Here is a 25252-nt window from a genome sequence, read left to right as displayed (position 1 = left end):
AAAATTATTATTCAAGTAACAAACCCTATTAACAATTTACAATTATTTATTATTTAATAAATAATTATAATAAAATCATATTTTAATATTCAAAGTAATAAAAACCTCAATATACAAATATTACTCATATAAAAGAACTCAGTGATCAGTCTTGGGTAATGATGAATAAAAAAAAAAGCGAAAATATGAATTAAAATTATAAAAAGAATTATTTAAAAAAAAAAAATATTGTTTCGTTAAACAATAGATATAATAAATCATAACTCTTCAGAAAGAAGTATTTTATTATAAAATATTAATAATAAATATTGACATTAATTTGTATATTATGTTAAAATATCAAAAAAGGGTTATTAATTTTTATTATTAATAAAAAATTGACAGCCATATATACATACTAGATTGATACCCACTCGCTTCGCTGGGTTTAAAAGTACAAATTGATAAAGATTACTCTCGCTTATTCTCCGAAATAATGGTAAGGATTGTTTTACACAGGTAAAATATATGTATGGTTATCTATTTTTTTAAATGTATAATAGTCGTTATTATTCATTGAGTATATCAGAAAAGATGGCTGTGAAATATTTTATATTGACTATTTTTACAGAAATCTGTAATTTATGGTTATGTCAAATTAAATTAATTTAATTTTTTTAAAAAATTAATATATCTTTATAAATTATATCTCATGTGTTATTCTGAAGTATGAGCTATATTGCTGTACAGTTTCATTAAAAATCATTCACTAGTTTTAGCGTGAAAGCGTAACCAACAAACAAACATGCTTACTTTCGCATTTATAATATATAGAAATAAAAATATGTTTTGTGAATGATATTCATACCTCATACAGAAATTATTTATAAAAAAAAATTATTATTATTAATAAATAAAAATAATAGGTATTTAATTTTTAAATTGTAAATTGGTTGTGAATCGTACATGAATATACTCAGTCATAACGTATGTAATTGAGATCGTTAATTTTTCGTATGTGCAATATTGTATTTATGTTGTGATCATAGTACGAATATACTCAATCAATGATGAAACTACCCACATTGTAAATTTCTTTATTGGAACTATGTTCCTTATCACACGTTATCGTTCCGATTTGTTTGTGTGCTAAGGAAGTTCGACCAAAGCTAAAAAAAAACTCAATGCCGTAACCTTAAAAAATAAAGCTTTTTTTAATCGAAAAAAAAAACGAAGCTTGTGTAAAAATAATTAAAGGTGTACAATTAACTATTAACTAAGCGATTCTGATCTTTGGTAACTTCTGATAACTGTTCATTGATGGCGTTTGGTATAAAATTTTGAAATCATGATTAATTTTATGATTTGTTTATATTTTTATAATAATAATTAATATGAAATGTGCTTTTGGTTGTTATTCAATAATACATAATTGATTAGGGAAGGAACATAAGTCCTACCTAGTAGGACTATAGTAGTAACTATTTTCTCTGATAGAAAAAGCTGATAAATTATTTGAGAAATTTGAGAATTTGAGTTGTTTTTTCGATTCAATGTTTATTTTCGGTACTTGATAATAACATAACATATTATATATATTAAAGTTCTTAGTAAAACGATAAATTTAAAATAATAAAAATATATATTTATTGAATATTATTAATATTAATATTATTATTGTTCGATTGACATATTTTAAAATCATATCATTTTATTATTGTTTATAATATGAATTTAAATATTTCTGGTATGTTTTTAAAAATGCATATTTTATTCATATATGTTACTTGAGAAGTTGAGTCATTATTATATTTTATTTAAAATGCAGGTATCTCTTTCGATAATATATTGCGATAAATCGTTATCGAATTTTTTTAATTTTAAACTTCAGGACTCTTGGGATAGTAATTCAACAATACATAACTTATACCGAAAGGAACATAGTTCCTACCGACAGTTTCACGGTACCACTCTCTCTATTTTTGGACATATTTTCAAAAATTAAAAAAAATATATTTTTAAGATTGTTATTTCTTCTTAACATAATTTTTGCATCTGCTTTTTTGCATATGTGTTATTTTGGTCCAAATGTAATTTGTTTAATAAATTAATAATTATGCTTCTATAGTTCTGCCATGCCGTTTTAATTATAAGAATTTACAATGCAAACATACTATCAAAAAAACTTGAAAGCTATAATTATATATTTTTTTTCTTCATTTTTTTAAAAATTATTAATTAACTTTTTTTTTGTTTTTAAATGACTCATTGCAAAAACTATAAGTGAAGTACCTAAGGTGGTTTATTCGTAAAGTCACTAAACAAGTAATGATCAAGGAATATATTTTCAATTTTGCTGAAATTTTAATCACATATTCTTTGAGTAAACCTATAAACCTTTAAACCTATTCTTTAAGTATACCTATAAAAAACTTTGAGCATTTAAATCGACAATTTTTATTCGAAAAAAGTCGCGATTAATATTTTAGCTTTGATATTATCACGAAAGAACCACCTTAAAAATACGCATATTTTTTATGCATATTTTTTTTTGGGCTTATATTATTTTCAATAACTTTTTTTTTGATGTAATTATCTTATGTATTGATCGATAATTATTATGTGAACACCATGTATGGGCGGACAGACTGATTTTATGGACAGACGGACAAACGGGCATGTTGTTATTTAAAAAAATAAAAACATAAGAGAACACACAAATTATACATTTTCTGCTTATTAATATTGAAAATTATTAGCATAAATAACATAAGTGACTTTTTGCATTCATGCATATATACATTATTACATTGGTTACATACATGCTATATACAGGCTGTTTTATTTTTAAGTTGACATATGCTTGAAACTCGCAAAATATTATACATAGATAACGCGAAAGGTATTTGCTAGCTTGTAAGTGGATACGATATTATAATGAGAGAGAAGATTGCCAGTTATTTCCTATGTGTCCTTGTCATAGTCATATGTCATAATCATATGATGCATAGAGATTTTGTGTAATGTAAACAATAGACAAAGGCACATAGAAACTAATTGGCAGTCTTCTCTCTCATTCATCATATCGCAAACTTTGGGCCATGGCGTTCTCTGTGTGTAATATTCTATATGCTTGAAACTCGAAAAACAAGATTTATCGATAAATATGCTTCAAGCGAAAAATGTTGGATGTGTAGGCTCACATCTTACGCAGGCATTAAACTGCACCTAGGATTTCATGCTCACTGAAAAGCTCAGTCTATTCCATAACTGGTAATCGATAGATTAACACTTTAAATTAGAAAGTTGTTATTTATTAAAAAAGCAACATTTTTTGTCCGAAACATTTTTCCGCAAACCGTACAGTTTAGGTAAAAACGGACTGAAAAGTTTTACCCAAAATTGTTATTTCGTATAATTGTTTCTGCGAAATTGGGCTTACAAAAAAATGTTTCAAACAAAAAATGTTTGCGTGTTTGTAAAGAACAACTTTCTTATTTAAAGCGTTCATCTAATGTTTGTCAGTTATGAATCAAAGTGAGGTTTTAATTGAACCTGAAAACTTAGATCGAATTCGATGGCGGTATAAAATGTGTGCCCTTGAAACTAATATTATGTTATCAACTTAAAAAAAAGCGTATGTCAACTTGAAAAAAATGCGCCCTGTATACATATACGATTAAATTCATGTTCACATATGAGATGCGATTTTAATGTGATGGTGGTGCTGTTTTGTTCCTTGTTTTATAGAACAAAATCGGCGATCATCAAGTTGTAAATTCAGTCACGTCTCAATAATACCTATAAAACCGGATTATTGTATGTTGTGGGTACCTTTACGAATCAATTGAACTTGACCGAAAGTTTGGTGGGTAAAAACATCAAAGGGACTTCCAAAAACTGTCATTTTTTAATTAATTTATAATAGTACGAAAGTGGACTGGCTACGTGTTCCCGAATTTGTGTTAAGATGGTTGAAACTCGGATATTTCGACTCTGGAGTATCGAAAATTGAAAATTTTGTTTAATTATTAAACTTTCGATTTTCTTGGGAATGCTTAAAGTAATTTAAAAAATAGAATAGAATAGAAATCCTTAATATAACGTTTTGATAAATTAGACTGAAAAATACTTTCGACATTCAATTTATCTCATGCAAAATACTTAGTGCATTGTATAATACCGGGTGTCCGGGTAATAAAATGTAATATTTATGATTATATTATTATTATGAAATATCATGTGATAAAGTGTAAATAAGTTTTAGAAACACTCCGTATGAAATATATAATGCAACAAAATATGTGCCTTTAAGCATTATCGATCGCAATGAATCGATCAACGTATCGATCAGTTTGATCTTGTGACCAATACACAGAATCGCACGATTTACACTAAAGATATTGCATAGAGAGATTCAATATCCGATCCAAGATCGCACACAATATAGCAATTATTTATTATAACATATTTCTTGAAGAAAAAAAAATATGATTAAAGCGAGTGAGAGAAATATATCTTTCACTTCACAGCTTCTTACTTAACTAAGCTAATGGGCATTCAAACCGTACTTAACTTACTGAAAATATTATACAATGTATACGATAGGAAAAACTAGTTGAAAATTTATCAGAATTTTATCTTTGAATTTTATCTTTAATCGGACATTACGACAATTAGTAGATACAAATCTAATTTTTGATTTGTTATTAATTGGTAACTAATACGTACAAAATAATTTTTTGAAAAAATTTAACGTAAAGTTTTCATATAATTAAAAAAGTTAAAGTTATTTTTAGCTTTATAATACCATGCAACTTCAAAAATATATAATATATTGTGTGCAAGTGCTTCATATAAATTTGATAATAAAGATATCTCTCTTCAATCATCAATACTCTAACTATAGTCGTCTCTGTTCATCAAATCATGGATCTTCGATGAACTCATAATTTAATTAAAATTTTGTTTTTATATCATCGACAACCTTATATTTTTATGGTATTTTTTATAAACTACAAGATTGTTTAAATATTTTAGATAGTTTTTTATCACACTCTCTAGATTTTTTTTTATATAGAAATATCCAATTGAAAAGGATAACCTTATTTGATTCATCATTTTTTCAACCAACTTTGAACGATACAAAAATTAATAAAAAGTCCGATGACCTAAGAATTTTTTGTGATTTTTGGAAACTTTGTTAATCAAAAAATATATTTATAAAGTTTTATTGAATTTCCTAGTATTCTTCAATCCTTGCATATCTCCTTAAAAATTAGGAATTTAACATGTTGTGAATAGCAAATGTCGAATGAACGCATACAATTACGATAATATTACTCCACCTTCTACAGATTAAAATGTAAAAATCTTTCAAGATGTACGAGCAATTTTGGTTAAAACTAAATTCATCATCAAAGTTGAAAATAAGGTACAAATAAATTCAATCACAAGTCTAAACTTGCCTTCTCGCATATATGATCAATTATGGTGGAAGCCACGGGAAAATATGTTATGCTTATACCATAAATATGCATTGTCATCCAAATTAAATCGATTAAAGATAAAGATTGCTTTCTTTAAGCTTGTAATTATCTACTATCTACATGGTATTTAAACAATTTAATATTTTAGTTAAGATATGAAAAGACAACGAACAGAGGTTACTCAAGAATATATGTGATACATTAAGCAGCTTAGCATTTGCTACTGAGTAAACTAACATACATATATTCATCTCGTTGCAATTGAAATGCCAATAATATGCACCCAACCTTAGAGAGTTATAGTCATGTTAAAAAAAAGCCTTAAGGCCCTTTCAAAGAACGCAACATTACAAAAAAAAAAAGACTTTATTCACTTGTGTTTTAATAAAAATATCATCTCTCATAACACATACTTTTATAAGCATTCATGTTTTAACAAATTATTACATTTTTTTATTATTATTATTTTCATATACCAGGATGTTTATTTATAAATTGGTCGCGCGTGTGTACGCAATCAAGCGTTACCAAAAACATGCGGTACTTTTATGTGTGTGTGTGTGTGTGTGTACATTTATGGTTTGACATGATTCTAAGGACATATGTTCCTTGAAATGATTTTAATAATATAAGTCTTTCATGGTTTTGAGACCAAATTATTGGCCGTTAGGCGGTGATAGATAAGAGCGACACATTTTCTCGTTTCCGATAGAGGCAAAAAGCACCAAAAGTAAGAAAAGCTAGTATTTTTCACGGTTTACATATCCAAAAATTGATATCTTTTTTCGTTTTCGAGTTATCGTGTCCACAGACGGACGGATGGACGGACAACCAGAATGGACTAATTAGGTGATTTTATGAACACATATACCAAAATTTTATGCGTAACATCAATATTTTTCTAAGCGTTACAGACTTGGGACTAAACTTAGTATACTTTGCATATTACATATATGTATGGTATAATAATTGAGTACAAAATCGTGACTGTTTCAAAATAGTTTTTCGATATATTTTGTCTCGTGAAAATATTAGAATTTTTTTTCTGTTGCTCATCAAAACTGCTCCCTCCAATGTGAAAATAAAGCAAGTTGAATTATCATTGGCTACGGTTTAAAAAAGTTGAAATATTAAAAAACATTTAGCTGATTTTCCATTAAACATACTATAAATTTTATGCTTAATAATTATGGAAATTATACAGGAAAAATTAATAATTATTGATTTATTCTATTTGATTATCAAATAATCAATTTAATTAAAAATTTTCTTGACTAAAAAGATTGAATAAGTTTTACGCGATTGGCAATATCTATGTAACTTTTCTATCTTTAACGTTTTTATAGTTGGTTACACTGATATCGTGAAGTAAAGACGCCAAAAATAGTATCTCAATTAAAAAGACTTATTTTCTTATAAAAAATCTAATAAAAATAGTTTAAATAATTTAAAATTATTAAATAAATATATTGTTTCATCAGTGATATAATAATTTATTTGAAATTTTTATAATAAAATAAAATAAAATTAAAAAGAAAAGTCATTCAGTCGGCAACCGTATGAAATTAGCGTCAATAGTGTCAAATTCAGTGAAACTATAAAAATTTATAAAATTTTTATAAATATAAATTGTTACTAACATCAGACTTAATTATCATAAACAAAAACAAATGAACATAACCAAAAATTATGGACATAATGGTTTAAAATAAAAAAATTGATTTTTACGAATTCTTTTTCTAGTAAGAACGTTCCCAAAAATATTTACGTGTGAAATATATAGATTTGAGCTTTTAAAGTTCGTGTTTTTAACATTTAAATCCTATATTGAAGTATTTTAAAAGGTATGTTTTTTTTATGTAACAATTTTCTTAAGAATAATTTGGAAAAGTAATTTTCATTAGTTAAAAGCATGACAAATATTTGGATATAAAGAAAATTATAACAAGAGGTACTCGTTTTTCCAATAAAATATATTTAAAAGTGATGAAGTGAATGGCATTTGTGTGTTATTTTTTCTAAAAGTGATTTTCTCTAAATTTTTATCAATATTTCAAAAATTATGATATTTATGGAAAAATTTACTCTAAATTTTCATAAATTATAATTTTTTACCCTTTAGATGATAATGAAAGACAGAATTGCTTGTTATTTATTAACGATTTTTTAAATTTTATAAGAATTTGTTGCTTTATATAATTTTTAGCATTAAAATTTCAAAAAAATTTAGTTCAAAAAACATAAATTATATTTTTTTTTTTTTAAATTTTTGTGGTTTTTATATCAAATCGATGTTAAAATACTTTCAGGCATTTTTACAAAAATAAATACATGTACTTTTGTAACCACACATGCTTTTAACAAAAAAAAAATAGATCTCAATAGAATAGATTTTTTTTCGATTTTTATGAAAATAATTGATTATCAATTTTTCATGTTAAGAGTAGGCGTAAAACTAAATAATTTTAGGTGAATTAAATTCTGCGGTTTAAAAAAAATATATATTTTTATACCATGTATATGAATATATATCAAGGTATACTAAGTTTAGTCCCAAGTTTGAAACGCTTAATATTATTGATACTTTGAACAAACGACAAACAACACGATAACTCAAAAACGAAAAAAAATATCAAGTTGAAATTTTTATAACGTGCTAAGGATGTAAAAAGTGATTTCGAGTTCGTAAATGAGTAACATAGGCCAATTGGATCTTGGGTCTGTAGGACCCATCTTCTAAACGGTTAGAGATAGGATTAAAGTTTAAATACAAAAAATGTTCCTTTTAGAAAAATAAACAACTTTTGCTGAAAACATTTTTTCGAAAATATAACTGTTTACCCGTGAGGGCGCAAATTAGGTTCGAACATTGTATAGTATGTGTGTGTGACATGTATGTATGTTTGACTATCTTTCTTTACTTATATGACATGATAAAATAAACGATTCAGTAGTTCAACAATTAACTCAGTTAATTGTTTGTTTTCACTTGTTTTACTTTAAGTATACCTACTTAAGTTATTTGAGTAATTTTAAAAATAATCATTCTTTTTTTCAATTATTTAACACCCAATTTTTGTGTGTGTAGATAATTTAACACTTTTACACGTTCGATAAATAATTTTAAGAGTATATAATTTTAAAAATGTGTACATAAATATATACATTTATTTCGATCCAGATTATAATCATTGGCTAAAGCCAATATATTTCTGAATTACACCATGTAAATTGATTATAGATATTATTTATCAGTTATAACTTATCTCCGAAATAAATATGAAAAAACGATCACCATTTATCACCTAGTTAAATATACTACTTAAATTGTTTTTTAAAGATACAGTTTTTTATTGATGTTATTCATCTATTAACTGCCAATGAACTTTTTATTGGTAAATGGAAGTTGAAATATTAAGTATGATTGGTGAAAGAGTTGAAAAATTTTTCAATTTTGATAATGAATTATGTCATAACTTCACGATAAAAGTACGAATAAAATTTGTCGATATCTGGCGTAATTTTCAAAATATTGAAAATTTTGTTTTATTATTTAGCTTTCGATATTTCGAATACCAAGGCAGATATCGAAAAATTTTATTCTTATTTTTCGTCTACATTCATGAAGTTCTCAGAAAATTCATCATCAAAGTTGAAAATACGATAAAAATCATTTCAACCCTAAGTCTTCCCTGTTCGGAGACACTTGGTTTTTTTTCTTTTCTTTATCATTGCTAATATGTTTTCTTTCCAAGTGAAAATTTTCAAAAACTTTCGAACTATGTCGTTTTTTTTGAGATTTCTTCGAAAGAGCAATGTATTTAATCGATTTTCAATGATCTTAAAAATTTCCATGGGCACCTTAGCTGAAATTTCAACCACACATTCTTTGAGTAAAAGTCTACCTATACAAAAATTTTGAGCCTTTAAATCAAACATTGTTGTCATGCTCATACATCCTTAAACAGTTCGATTGATTTTATTTTAGAACTTTTCGCAAATTCAAAGATTTTTCACGTTTCATTCTATATCAAGATAACACCAAAAGAGCCTATCGCGTTGTTTTGGTTGCGAGTTTTCGATAAATACAAAGTTAGTCCTAGAATACTTGAAGAATTATAAATAATGAATCGGACTTTTCGAAAGGAAAAATATTTAAACTATAAAATTCATTAAAATTGTTTAACAAATGAATTAATTATTATTATCAAAAAAAACACTTTAGATATTTTAAAAACTGTGGGTAAAAATAATTTGAATTTAATACGCCTAATTAGTGGTCAATTTACGATTTAAACAAAAAAGAATTCACCAACACTACATATAAACAATTGAAAACTAAATGCAATGTTTCATGATTCCCATTGTTTTAATATCTTGTTTGTTGCACATACATTCATATATATTGAAGCGAAAAATAAAACCTGATTTGCGTTTTTTTGTGTTTTAATCACATTACGGTGTATAACAAAAAGTGTTCAATAATTTATTAAATTTTATCGTAGAAAAGAAAAAAAGTGAATATCAAAAGAGACAAGGTACTCGTTCGCATTTTGTACGGGAAAAAAACAAAAGAATTGTGACCCTTTCAACTTGTATTTTAATCAACAATATAATTTTTTTTGATAATAATAATAAGAATTTAATTGGGCGCTATTGTTTTTTTAATCAAAAAATAACATTCCGGGTACAGATGGTTTATTGTTTTTTTTTTGAGTATGTTAAATTTGATATTAAATTTTTAACACTTTTTAAAATTTATTCATTTTATAATTGCTTAAGGATGTTTGGGCATGACAAGAATGTTTCAAATAAAGACTCAAAATCTTTTTATAGGATAAATTGTAGCACTAATATCAATTAAGAAATTCTCCATTTTATTAAAAGATAATTAATAAAGTCCGTCCTATTTTGCTGAAAATATATTGAACCCAAAAAGTGTAAAGGAACGTTATTTTCAGAAGTTTGTTTATAATATTTTATTGGGTCACTCCATATCAGATAGTAGGAATATATCCAAAACAAACAAAAAATTTTTTTGCTCTCAAAAAAACCCAAAATTAATGACAAAAATAAATCATCTTATAAATAAAGATTTTGAATTAGTCTTCTAAATTCAATTAAAAATTTTATATTGTATTTAATTAAAATTTTTTAATTGTTTTGTGTACAATTGAATTTGACAAGTAGGTATAAAATACTGCACTAACTCTGAGTAAACTCTGAGCTGAGTTAAGTCGTATCAATATTAAATACTTTCATTTCAACGTGTGTGGTTTTCTAAACTTATTAACACTATTGTGTCAGATTTTTTTCAATTATATATGATAGTTTTTTTTTTATATATATAAACTTTAAATAAATTAAAATATATTTAAAAACATATTAATTAAATATAAATTTAATAAAATAAATAATTAATTAATTAAATAATTGAATATGTATTTTTCAATTATTTACTTGTTGGTAATATATTTTATAATAAATTAAAATTAGATCAAAATATATTTATTATATATAAATAATGAAATAGTGTATTAAAAGTTTTGTATTAACGGTATTATTATAGTAAATTCGATCATATTCGAGTAAATATAATCTCATTTTAATCAGATCTAAAATATTTTTTGATTAACAAAGTTTTCAAAAATCACAAAAAATTCCTATGTCATCGGGTTTTTTATTATTATTTTTATCGTTCAAAGTTGGTTGAAAAAATGATGAATCATAAAGGTTATCCTTTTCAATTGGATATTTCTATATCAAAAAATCTAGAGAGTGTGATAAAAAACAATCTAAAATATTTAGACAATCTTGTAGTTTATAATAATACCATAAAAATATAAGGTTGTCGATGATATCAAAACAAAATTTTAATTTAATTATGAGTTCATCCAATATCCATCATTTAATGAACAGAGACGACTCTGGTTAGAGTATTCATGATTGAAGAGCGATATCTATATTATCAAATTTATAAGCATCACTTGCGCACAATATATTATATATTTTTGTAGTTGCGTGGTATTGTAAAGTTAAAAATACTCATTACTTGTCTTCAAAAAATGTATTTGGTTTATATGTATGTACCGTGCAATAAATCAAAACTTTTTTTTACAATACTGTAGATTTACAATCACCTTAACTGTATAAACTAAGAGTGAATTACCCAGTAATAGAGTGTATATATATAAAATATAATAATTTTGTGTTTATATTAAAATAAAGTTTGATTTGATTGAACATGCCAATAGTAAATATATCTTGTATGTTGTGAGTGTGTTGAATGTACCGTTTTCGTTCATTATAGTTTTATTTATAATACTTATGTTTTGATATCTTATCTGATAACAAAATATATATATAAAATAAAACCATATAAAAACCATTGGTTAACAGAATAATGACAGACGCATGTTTGTATGTTGAACAGATAGACCACATATTTAAACACTATAATCTGAATCTGTGTTATAATATTCTTTAAACATGTGTACTTATAAATTGTAAAACTAATTTCATATTTTGTTCACTTTTTTTTTACTTGATAACAGGTGATTTCTCTTGGGTGGTAACGAATCCCATAAGAAAATTTGTAAATTTGTTTTAAAGATACAATAATTTTAGAATATATTAATCCTAATTTAAAACAAGTGAAAACAAACAATTGACTGAGTTAATTGTTGAAATACCATGCATAGTCAGTGTTGATTTCTTTATCACATTACACATACAAACATGTGACACATACATAACTGATAATCAAGTATAGTACATATTATAAAATTTCCGCCTAATTGGCGCCCTCACAGGTAAACAGTGATGTTTACGAAAAAATGTTTCAAACAAAAGTTGTTTAATTTTTGATAAGGAACATTTTTTACATTTAAACTTTTGTTCTATCTCTAACGGTTTACAAGATGGGTCCTACAGACCCAAGACCCAATTGACCTATGATGCTCATTTACGAACTTGACCTCACTTTTTACGTCCTGAGTACGCTGTAAAAATTTTAGCTTGATATTATTTTTCGTTTTTGAGTTATCGCGTCCACGGAAGGACAGACATCTTTAAATGGACTATTTAGGTGATTTTATGAATGCTTATACTAAACTTTTGTTCGTAGTATCAATAATTTTAAGCGTTACAAACTCGTCACTAAACTTTAATTCTCCATGAAGTAAGAGATTCGAATTTCTCGAAGAGAATTATGGCAAATGTGCACTTCGATGAGTGTAGAATGGAAAGCAAAATGTTACTTGGTTCACTATGACTGTACCCAATTATTATCGTTTTATGGTGGAGGTGCAAGGAAGAACTCAATTGTAAACTTATCAATATGAAAATATATATCTTTCAAATGTTATTTGCGCTCCCACCATATTATATAAAACAAGAAATTGTTGTTATTGATCTAGAAATTCTTAAAATATTTTACTTTTATAGTTTCTTCACTACCAAATTTTACTAAGAATGGGAGAATAATTTTCTATGAATGTCATAAAATCACCCAGTACCAATAATAATGCCTGTTCGTTTGTTAATAAGACATAAATAATTGTATATATATTAAATAAATAACACGATATATCACGCGCATTATTAAATAATAACATTATTATATAAGTTTTTTTTTTAAATAAACACCTATTTCATGTTTTTAATATAATAATAATAATATAATATAATATTTAAAAATATAATAATAATTTACACTGTATCAAACCATATACCATACCTATAATACTTATAAATGTGATGGTTGCTTGATAAGTTAGTTATCTACTGCCTATTATTTATTCTAATAAAACAACATGGTTTTAAATATTAGGAAAAAAAATTTGATATAAACACTACAAGACTTCCTTGTACGGCTATAAACTAGCCCAAAAAGATTGATTTTTAGGAATATAAAATAACAAAATCAATAGGGAATATTTATGAAATTTAAATTTGGTTCAAATATTTTTCTTCCGTAACGTTTAATGACTGCACATTTCAACCAAAACAATTTTTTTAGTAATTAATATCTTTTTAATTACTTAAAATTAATTAATAAAAGTACAAATTCAGTGAGGGCATTTAAAAATTTCTAAAATTCAAATTTTTATACGGACGTGACATCATAGTACGGGCTTGTCAAATTTGTTGACATACTGTATGATTTTAATTACTTACATTTTATATGGTATTTCATTGAATTATATTATTCTACGGCTTTTTATTAGAAAACTTAATAATAACGAGTGTAAATTCTGTGTTATAAATTCATTTTTTTAAAGTGTAAATTATACATTGAACTGTCACCAATTGACAGATCACGTACTTATATGTCATCAACAGAGAGCGCCAAAAAACTGTGTTTAAATATCTCAAAATTATAATGTATTTTAAATATTTTTTTACACTTAAATACAACATTTTTAAGCAGTATTATATTTTTTTTCTTTGTTATAACGGTGTAAACAATGAATTAAAAATATTTAAAAAAAAATACATTAATATTCTCTATTGGAATTAAGTGATATTTTTACTTGAATCAGAATAAGATTTATGTTTGTTTGAGAAGGAAAGACTTGTTTGTTGTTTAGCTATGAGAAAACTAGAGTTTACCGAAAATAGTTCAAGTAAATTTGCTAATAAAATTTCATAGTAAATTTGAAATTAATGATTCAGAAATATTCAAGAAGGATACTTTCGTTAAGAACTGTGAAAATCCCTTCTTCTTGTCTTTACACAAGGAAGTAAAAGAATAAAAATTTTATTCAATATATGTATAATCGTAAAGTAAAGTTTTAAAAAGTGATTATTCTATTATTGTTTTGATTTGATTTATATGATTTTCAATACAAAGTTATGTTTTAGTCAATAACTATTTGACGTTTTTGTTTTTACTTCTTCTAACTTACTACCCAAACAAAACAAACAAACAACCATCTTGTTTCTTACTTAACCATCACAACATCTTTTTAAGATAGATGTTCAATTGTTTTATTTTATATAAACAAAATATGTTGTATTTGCTACAAAGTAAAAGAAATTTTTATATAATATGTAGATTTTAAATAACATTATTATATAATGTTCAATTGGCATTATTTAAATTCCGTAACTCAAGAGTAAAACAAAAAGTTTAACAACTAACATAATTATTTGTTTAATAAGGATGTGTGAGCACGGTCGTGGGGGCACAAATTTAAAAAATATATATTTTCAATTTTGATGATAAATTATGTTATAACTTGACGATATAAGACCAAAAGTAAGAATAAAATTTTTCAATACCTGGCGTAATTTTCAAAATATCGAAAATTGAAAATTTTGTTTAATTATTCAGCTTTCGATATTTCGAAAACCAAGACACATATCGAAAAATTTTATTCTTATTTTTCGTCTACATTCATGAAGTTATAACAAAATTCATCATCAAAGTTGAAAATAAGATAAAAATAATTTCAACCCTTAATCTACCCTGCTCTTACATCCCTTATATGGACGGTGACACTTAGTTTTTTCCTTTTCTAATTCATTTCTTAAGTTTTTAAAATTAATCCACTTACAAGAGAAATTGATAAAATTTAAAAATTTTTAAAAACCCGCGACAAATTTCATGAAAGTAAAATGTAAGGATAGAATAAAAGTACGCAAATTGCGAATCCATTTTCTAAGAAAATTTTTTTCGATTTCTGATATTTGAAGACTTTATGATGAAATAATAACTACAATACTGGGTGTTTTATAATACAATATAGAACCCTTTCCAAGTGAGTTAATCTCTCACTTGACTGATTTTTTTATGTATTATTTATATATAAATACATTTTATATATTTTTTGATATGAATCTCTTGATATTTTTAAGTAAATTGTTTATGAAAATTTATATTTTTTAGAGAAAGATGGATTTTAAGATTAAAGCCATAAAAATTGTTTATTTTTCTCTAAAATCAATTGAAAATAATTCTTTTTCACGTTTTATTTTTAAGACAAAATTACTAATAATAAATTATTATCAGAAAATATAAGAAAAAGCACGATATAAAAATTTTAGCTTGATAAACACTTTAAACTCATAACACTCCTTCTTAAATCAATATCAAAGTGATGGTCAAGGTCATCAGATGAGATGAAAAGTATACTTAGAGAGCTATGATTTTTTTTGGACAAATTTTTGGAAATATTTTAATTAAAATTGAGATATTTGAGTTGACTTTATTCTTTTGAATTATTGTTTTAAATTACTTAATTATTTTACCATTTCACTTTTCGAAATGAATTGAGCCATGTTTATTTGATCATTCATTTCCATAGTTGTTATTTATTCGCTCCGTGCGTGAGTTTCGTTTCCATGGTAACGATACACTACTTTAATAATAGAATTGTATGGATGCATATATAATTGTATGGATTGCATTTATGACTTACATTGAAAATTTAATATTATTGACTCACAAATTTAAATAAATAATTATGATAATTTACATTTGAAAAATAATATTTGTTCAATTTGATTTCTTATTTTCACAATTTTTAATGCATTAAGTTTAATTAATTCGTGTTTTTCAATAATTTTAATTTGACATTTCTATAACATTAACATGTAAAGAATTGCAAATTAGTCATAACAGCCCCCTTTAACTCCAAAATTTTTCACTTAAAGCGCTGGCATCGATTTGATTGTCCCTACCATGACTACGCACACAACGAATATGTTAAAATTATATGTCATGCCTTTTCCAAACTGAATCAATTTTGACAATCATCGCCCATTTTTTAGTTTTTTTCGGGTACAAAACTCTAAGCTCGCACATGAAACATAGCTAAGAAATCGGTTCATCCATTTAGACGTTACGATGCCACAGACAGACACACACACACATAGCGGTCATATTAAATGACAAAAGTAATTCTTTTGTCATTTAATATATCATTTAATTAAATTTAATTTTAATTTAATTTGATATTTCTATTACAAATATAATAATTATATGACTTCACTTTACACAGCTATATAGTTAGTTAATATATATGTGATTATCGTGTTTGTGTTGTTGTACAAACACTTAAATTAAGTGTTGATTATATCACTTAAAATATTTTATAACGCACCACGCCGGACGAACGGACGGATGGATATTTAACAGGTGGTTTGTTATGTTTTGTTCTTTGTAATTTTATATAAAATACAATAAAAATAAAAAATTTAATCATTTATAAAATACTACTTATATACTTATTAGTGTATAGACTTTATAGTTTATACATCTCTTGTGTTAAATAATAAAGTTATATATGGTTAAAACGTCTGTCTGTCTGTCTGTCTGTGTTGGTTTGACTGTGGTTTGTCGTGTGGTTAAATGTTGGATTCATATGGATATGCTTTGATGGTATTAAATTACAGAGATTAACCAACATAATTTATATCTAAAAAGAAATTATTAATCAAATAAAGTTTAAACTTTTTAAATTTTATTAAAAGAACTCATGTAATTAGATAACAAATGAAAACAAACAATTGATTCAGTGAATTGTTGAAATACTCTGTATAGAAAGTGTTGAAAGTCAGTGTTTGCCAGGTTGCCTTTTGTTTTAGTTTTCGAAAATTTACAGAATTTTTTTGTTTTTCGTGAATTTTTCACAAGGGCAATAGTTGAAGCTATCTGCAAATTTTCAACTGCCTATCTTTTAGGATATAGTTTTGGGGGAAAATAGACAACAAAGTTTTACATTAATTTGCGCTTTCACAGACAAACATAGTGATGTTTACGAAGAAATGTTCAAACAAAAGTTGTTTATTTTTTTAAAAGGAACATTTTTTGCATTTAAACTTTTGTCCCATCCCTAACGGTTTACAACATGGGTCCTACACACCCAAGACCAAATTGACCTATCTTGCTCATTTACGAACTTAAACTCTCTTTTTACGTACCGAGAAAGTTCAACTTGATATCTCTTTTCGTTTTTGAACTATCGTGTCAACGAACGGGCAAACGGAAATGGACTAATTAAGTGATTTTATGAACATCTAGTCCCAAATTTTGTTTGTATCATCAATATTTCTAAGCGCTACAAGGATTAAAATTAGTATACCTTGATATATCAATATCAATACTTTTAAATATAAAATTTGATTTATTTTGATTATAATTAGGGGATCATTTGAAAATAGTTTGAAATTTGTAAAAATAAATACGCGATAGTAAAAAAAAAGAGTAACCATTAAATTTTTCTCCCTGTAATTTTAAATTTAATATAAAAATATATATTATATATACCTTTAGAGAAGTTTCTGTTTATGATTTGCTTCCTCCAATCTCTCAATATCTTCAACAATTTACACGACTTCACATCAGACCGACTCGTGCTGATTGAAAATTATTCTCTCTTCTGCGGTGCTGGTACAACGCAACCAAACATGATAATGCATTTTATATAGAGTTAAGAACGCAGCGCAGCGGCATGGCACGCAATTGAACATGATTTGATTGATTTGAAATTGTACCCTTTGGCTTTTTATATTTTAATATCAATATGTTTTGTTTTTTTTTTTTTTATATGTTCTCAAGTACTGTTCACCGCGTTCACCGTTTAATATTTGCTTGCTATGCCGTCGTCTTCTTGTTAAATTGTTGTTCTTGTTCATCATTGTATGAAACAAGACACGCAAAATTCCACTCACTGGTGTTATTATTAGTTTGAATTATTGTTACTGCCTTCATCTGTAACAAAAAATCATTATAGTCATCAATTTTAACACTTTATTTTGTATACAAATTTTATTATTAAAATATGATTTATGTATTGGAAAACTTTGAAAACCCCTTACGGTACTAAATTATTATGGTTTTTAGAGCTGTTTAAATTTGAATTTTTAGCATACGTCGATCTGCTTTGACTTTATTTTAAAATAAATCAGTCATATGCAAGAAAATGGCAAAAAAGCGATGTAAAGCTTCTTTTTTAATATGTTATTTGGATCCGTTAAGGGAATATGAAAATACGTTTTGCAAGCAAAAACAAGTTTTGCTACTTGCGTTATAAGTGAAAAACTGCAAAATTTTTTTATGAGCTTTTGACATTATTTGCTATTATCATTTTTAAAGTATATTAAATTTGAAACAATTGAAGCCAACCCACAGGTCCATACAGTTTTCACAAAAATTTCCATAGTCCGAAAAATTAACATGGTTTTCAAAAATGCTAAATTTTTAGTTTTGATTATGTTAAACCGTTAGAGATAGAACAAAAGTTTAAATGTAAAAAATGTTTATAAAAAAAAGTAAACAACTTTTGATTAAAATCATTTTTCGTAAATATCATTGTTTTCTCGTGAGGGGGCAAATTAGGGCAAAATGCCAAAGTTATTCACTGAGGGCATCAGTTTTATTTTTCCTACCATGACCACGCATTCAACGAATAAGTTTACGAAGACATTTCTTATTTTGTATTTCGAACTTTAAACTTAACTTAGAAGATAAATTAAAGTCAATCTTATTTTCTACTTTTCTGATTATGAAACTTTCTAATACCTATTGATGAAAAACTCCTCAAAATTAAAAACGATAATCAAGAAAGAAATGCAGTGGCATTTTCCACTTAAAATACTTTTTAAATTAATCAGAAATTTTCAAAATTCCTTGAGATAATTAACGAAACACAATTTCGCTTATATATTTTATTAGAAATAAAAAATTTTGATTTTTATCAGATAACATTTGCCCTAATTTTTTATTTTTTAAATAATTCTTAATCTAATTTGAAAGAAACATGATGAATTTTCATGGAATTTATTTAATTTTTAACCGTTCATTTTAACATTTTTTAAAATTGCTCCATGTACACGGAGAAGTTAAAAAACTATATTTTGTTTTAAAGATTATAATAATTTAAAAAATTGATTAATTAAAAAATTTTAATAAAATGAAGAGGTGTTGTCGCGCCGGACAGACGACGCACTACCAACCAAAAAAAAATTAAGAAAATTGAAAATAACATCAGAGAGAAAAAAAAAAGCAATTAAGAAATGATATTCGGTAAAAGATCAGAGTATCAGAGTACACCAGATCGCATCTCACATGCTGTTAAAACAGAGACGGCAAACGCAATTAAAAAATACATGATATCTGCATTGAAAATCTTAATTTTGTATATATGTGTGATATTTATATCTTGTTAAATATCTTCGAGAGATCCAATTACATGCGCCACGGCCGATATAGTTGAATACATCGCAGCATCATCGTGCGAGGTTTATTATTCAGCGCCTCTATATACGCGTATACGGATATACATCGTTTTTATAGATGTTATTATTATTAACAATATACATACAAAGTGTTCCCGGGTAGAAGTAACTATACTTGTAATCTTATTTTACATTTCATGAAAAAAAGTCATTCTTTATTAAAAAAAATTGAAAATTATGGCTCATTTACTGCTTCTGGGAGATCATAATTGTTAATTGCGTGTTAATTTGTCAACTTATAAAAAGAAAAGATAGTTTACCAAAAAGAAAAATAGTGATTTCAAATTTTTGGATACCCTATACATTATTTAGAAGTTTTAAATATGCTTAATAAGAAAATTTACAAGTATAGTTACCTCTATCCGCGAACACACTGTATAAAAACATCTTAAACAATTTCAACACGTTAAATACTTTTTATCTTTTAATAAATAAAAATGAAAATTATTTTATCTTGATTTTTACAATAAAGAAAACACAAAAAAAGGCATTAATTTTGACAGTTTATTTTAAAAAAACAAAAAACCTTTTTTTTTGGGTTTGTGTTCTTATCGGCTATTGGAGTCTCCATGTATTTTAATAGCAAGTTTAAACTTGTAATAATGAAGTGTTGTATGGATATTAAAAATAATTAAAAATTATTTTTAATAATTTTTTATTAAAAAAAAAAACAGTTAATTAAAATTGTCTTTAAGAAGATCTCGACATTTTGCTGTGAAATTAGTCCAGTATCTAGCCCTAAAATAGGTTTGAAAATTCTTTCAAAAAAAAATTTACAATTCTCATTTACATTCATTTCGAAAATTAACTATTTTCAACAAGGGCATGGTCTTGTAGCAAAGACTCCCGCTTTTCACGCGAAAGGTCGTCAGATCGTAACCCATTCTACGTCAATAGATTTTTTTTAAATTCTATTTTGTTACCCAAATAGTACACTATTTTTAAAACTTGAAAGGGAAATTATTAAATACAATTTTATTATCATATCTTCATTGTGCGGGTTAGTCAAGAATACATAATCTTTAGCGAAAGATGCATAGTTCCTACCGGGTGTCCCATGACATTTGGTTGACCCTTTTTTCATCTTTTCTGTTCATTATTTTATTCATCTGAGTCTTAATTTGTATTTTTTTAAATTTATTACTTCATTTAAGATTAAGAGTCTAGACAGAGGTTGAGCAATTTTTTGATACTTTATAAAACACGGGACCAAAACTGCCACACCTTTTGTTATAAGAATTAAGGCAATTTTAAATAATTAAAATATCGATTTGATTTAATTTTGTGTTTTATTATTTATTTTTGGGGAAAGTTCTATTCAATTTCCACACCTCTATATTTGAATTAGAGTGACATTGCACAAATTTTTTAAAGAGTTGTTACATTTTTGTAACTAGAAACAAAAACAAAATTGTCATAATGAACCCGGAATTGTGTTCAATAATTGAAATAAAATACAATAAATTAAGATTAGTAATTAGTTAAATATTATTTTTAATTTATAATTACAATAGAAAATATCAAGTCATTTTTATAGGCTTTGAGTCAGATGCAATAATTTGATAGTCATTTCATAATAGCAATTTTTAAGTACGAAAGATTGATTGATTTTTAATTGAGAAGGTAATTAAGGCTGTTTAATTGTGAAATGGCTTCTCTTAGGAATTCGATAAGTCAATAGTCTTTCAAATTTTTAGCCTTTTGTAAATAATTTTCAAATACTTGGCCTGACCCTAGCTTTATTTTTACGTGTTAATTAAAAATAATGACTACTCTTAAGCATAACTTATTATCTCATAAAAATTATTAATATTTTTTTAATTTTTTTTTTATTACTTTTTTAAAATTTATTATATTTTTTTGAGCATATTTTTGTGTCATCTATATTATTATGAGTCAGATATTTTTAATTTAATGTTTCTTATTTTTAAGAAATTTATATGCTCGTGATTTTGGGCTTGTCAACAAAAATACATTTTTTACTATAAAATTTCTTATTTCTTCTTTTTTTTTTAAATTTTCTTTAAAAACAAAGATTTACAAGTTTGTCGTGATTTTAGGCTTGTTCAAATTTTAAAAAAGGGCAATAATATTTTTGTTTATAGAGATTAAAAATTTTTCTCTCATTTTCAAGGTTATTTTTGAAAGATGAAATAATAAATAATTTTCGCAAGTTTTTATAGATATTTTCTTGGAATATTAAATATTTTTTTCTAATTTTACTGCGCAAATTAAATTAAGTATTTTTACTTAAATTTGTACTATTTCGTTCATAAAAATCGAAATAACCTGAATTTAAAATAAGATTTGTTTTTCGATTTCATTTTTTCAAATAATATTCGTTACTTAAGTTTTTATATTCAAAGGTGGCCATACTTATTCTCTAATTGTGAAAAATCAAACGTTTGAGCCTTATTAGCCGGTCTCTATTACAAAAATTATGGAAAAATAATTGATTTTTGTCTAAAAGTGAGTTTTGTTAGTTACTGACTAGTAATAAGATAATTTTTAGATCATTATAATAAAAGCTTGTCTTTAAACTTTCTAATTGAATCGTGGGAAAAATTTTAGCCTTTACATTTCAAACTAGTTTCTAATTTTTTGAACTTATTTGCACCTACGCTATTTTTTTTTCCACTCACAAAAAACCCAATAAAAAAATTTTAAAAAAACCTTCGAAATTTCTCATTAATATATTAAATACAATTTTTATGATTGCGCGACTCGCGATTTGAAATTAAAAACCCACTCAGCAAAAAAAAATTTGTGTTAATTTCACAAAAAAATATAAAAAGTGAATCATATGTGTTAAATCGGCGGGGTCTCTTCTATGCAATATTATTTCTATAGCAAAACATAAATGTAAAGATTGTTACTTTGGAGGCTCTCTTTGGAAAGTGTATTTATGTGTAAGCGCTATAGCGCACAGCTCACAACGTCTCCAAGTCGACTCCGACTATCTTATCCACTTGTAATGTATATAAAAAGATATTTTTTTAAATACTCATCTTAGTAAATAAAGTTGGCGCCACATATGCGCCTACAATCTTTTTCAAAGGCTGAATATATTTTTTATTTTATTTTGAATTTTATTTATATTTTTTATTATAATATATTTATTTATTTATTGTGAAATAAAAGATAATATTTTATTTTATATAATAATCAGCTATTCATATAACGAAAACGATTTTAATCTTTAATGTTTTTTAAAAACTAACAATTACATATTCAAATTACCGTAATTGTTCGGCTATTAAATGTTTTTTAAAACTTGTTAGTTTTACTCTTTAACATAGCCATGTCGTGGTGGATACGGTCTTTAGATGCCAGACCTACAAGTTCCTGATTATCGAAGTTATTTCGATATCAAAACGAAAGTTGTATAATAAAACTGTTTTTAATGTTTTATTTTTCACGATAATTTTAAAATTTTACAGTTTTAAAAGAACTTTTCAAAAGAGAATTGAAATCATCCGACAAAAAAAATTTTTCGGAAAACATCCTTGTGACGTCATAATGTTAGTTGAATAGTATGTATACAATTATTAATTAACATTATGACATTACACGATCTTTTACGAACATTTTTGTTTTGTCGAGGCTTTTCGTTTCTCTTTTGAAAAGTTCTTTTAAAACTGCCCGTAACTTTAAAATTATCATGCAAAATTAAAAACCACTGTTATAAAACTTCCAATTAAGTTTTTGAGATGAGTAAAATAATTTTCTATCAGAAATGTTAAACATATTTAACATAAATTATTATTAATAAGTAATTTTTAAAATTGGAGTATTTTTTGAGAGTATATAATTATTATTTAATTGTATGGGTCGTCCGTCACATAGATTCAAGTTCCAAAGGTGTGAACTGATAAATGTTTTTTTGAAAGTAATTGACAATTATGTATTTAATTTAAATAAAAATTACAAGAAAATTTGTGAATCAAAATTATAGTCATTTTGATGAATTAATTATACGGTTTAATGTTTCTAACACCAAAAATTAATCGTATTTTTCTCATGAAATTAGATTCTATTGAACGACTTTTGGTGTTGAAATATATACAAAATTATTAAAATTAAAAAATACATAATATTGTTACAAAAAAAATAATTAACTAATTTCAAAACCGAAATTAATTCATTAATTACAAAACCAACCTTTCGGTCGCCAAAGTATTTTTTAGTTTTTTTTCGTTTTTCGAAAATGTTTCACAAGACTACTAGTTGAAGCTACCAGCAAATTTTCAACTCTCTGTCTTTTATAGTTTTGGAGAAAATGGACAAAAGTTTTTGCCCTAATTTACGCCCTCACGGAAAAACAGTGACTTTTACGAAAAAATGTTTCAAACAAAAGTTGTTAATTTTTTTTCATAAGAAACATTTAATTTTTTGTTCTACCTCTAACGGTTTACAACTCAAGACCCAATTGACCTATATTGGTCATTTACGAACTTAGCTTCACGCTATGAAAATTTCTTGATATCTCATTTTATTTTTGAGTTATCGTGTCCACAGACAGACGGACGAACAACTGGAAATTAAATTATTTGATTTTATGAACACTTATACCAAAAATTTGCTCGTAGCATCAATAGTTCTAAGCGTTACAAACTTGAGACTAAACTTTATGTACCTTGATATACATTACATATATGCAGGGTATAAAAATTTGGGTCTAAACTTCATATACCTTGATTGAGGGTATTGTGAATTTTGGTGTAGGGGCTGGGAAAAGTAGAAAATTTTATTCCGTTGATTATTCTATCTTGAATTTAAAAATATCAAACATTGAATTAAAAAACAAAAAAATTTTGCTAATAAAATGATTTAAAATTATAAAATTTAGTTAAGTTATTAAATTAAAAATTCCAGAATACTATTTTATATAAAATTCATAAAATTATAGAAATAAAAAATTATTTCTAAAATGATAAGTTTTTTAAAGATGGTGAACGAACGCCATCTAGATTTGATTTCACAAAACATTTTCTGTCCCCAAACTTGTTCATATATATTTATTATTTATTTCTCATCATGAAATTAATATTCATGAAACGTTTTAATTAATTATCTTCAATTAAAATTATTATGCTATGGTATGACTAAGGTTCTCTCTTCTGTTGTTGTATTTGTAAATTCTGTGCGTTAAATTAACACAAATCAGCGCAACGAATAAAATAAACACTTCAGGTGCAATTCGGAAGTCACGTAATTTTTATTTTATGAAAAAGTCCCGTTTTTATATTAAATTTAATAATATATAAATTTGTGAATCATCATAAAAAATTTATATGACAAATCTGAAATATTTTTATAGAATATTAATTTAAAAAATGAAGAGAAAAAAAAAAGAAAAATTAAAAATTAATATGTCAGCAAAAAAAAATCAAATCGAACATATCATAATAAAAATTATCAATTCCGAAATAATCTTATCCGGGAAATACAAGTAAATTTTACAAAATTTTTAAAACCCCCGACAAATTTTTCGGTTACGGAACCCTAAACTCGCATTTTATACATATCTAAGAACACAC

The 25252-nt window shown here is 25.3% G+C and overlaps 1 protein-coding gene and 1 long non-coding RNA gene across 2 annotated transcripts in view; one reads left to right on the top strand and one right to left on the bottom strand.

Moving 5' to 3' along the window:
• The window catches only part of LOC123301584 (serum response factor homolog), an 87065-nt gene that overhangs the window by 40528 nt on the left and 21285 nt on the right, over positions 1–25252 (top strand). The window lies entirely within an intron of this gene.
• Positions 1–25252, bottom strand: part of LOC123301646 — a 44573-nt gene that overhangs the window by 18322 nt on the left and 999 nt on the right. Inside the window, exon 2 of the long non-coding RNA XR_006535441.1 lies at positions 17743–18186. This is a non-coding gene — a long non-coding RNA (uncharacterized LOC123301646). The remainder of the gene's footprint in view (positions 1–17742; positions 18187–25252) is intronic.

This window comes from Chrysoperla carnea, chromosome 5 (genome assembly GCF_905475395.1).
Source record: "Chrysoperla carnea chromosome 5, inChrCarn1.1, whole genome shotgun sequence".
Classification (NCBI taxonomy): domain Eukaryota; kingdom Metazoa; phylum Arthropoda; class Insecta; order Neuroptera; family Chrysopidae; genus Chrysoperla; species Chrysoperla carnea.
Note: the sequence above shows the minus strand (reverse complement) of the source record. Positions and strands in the feature narration are given on the sequence as shown.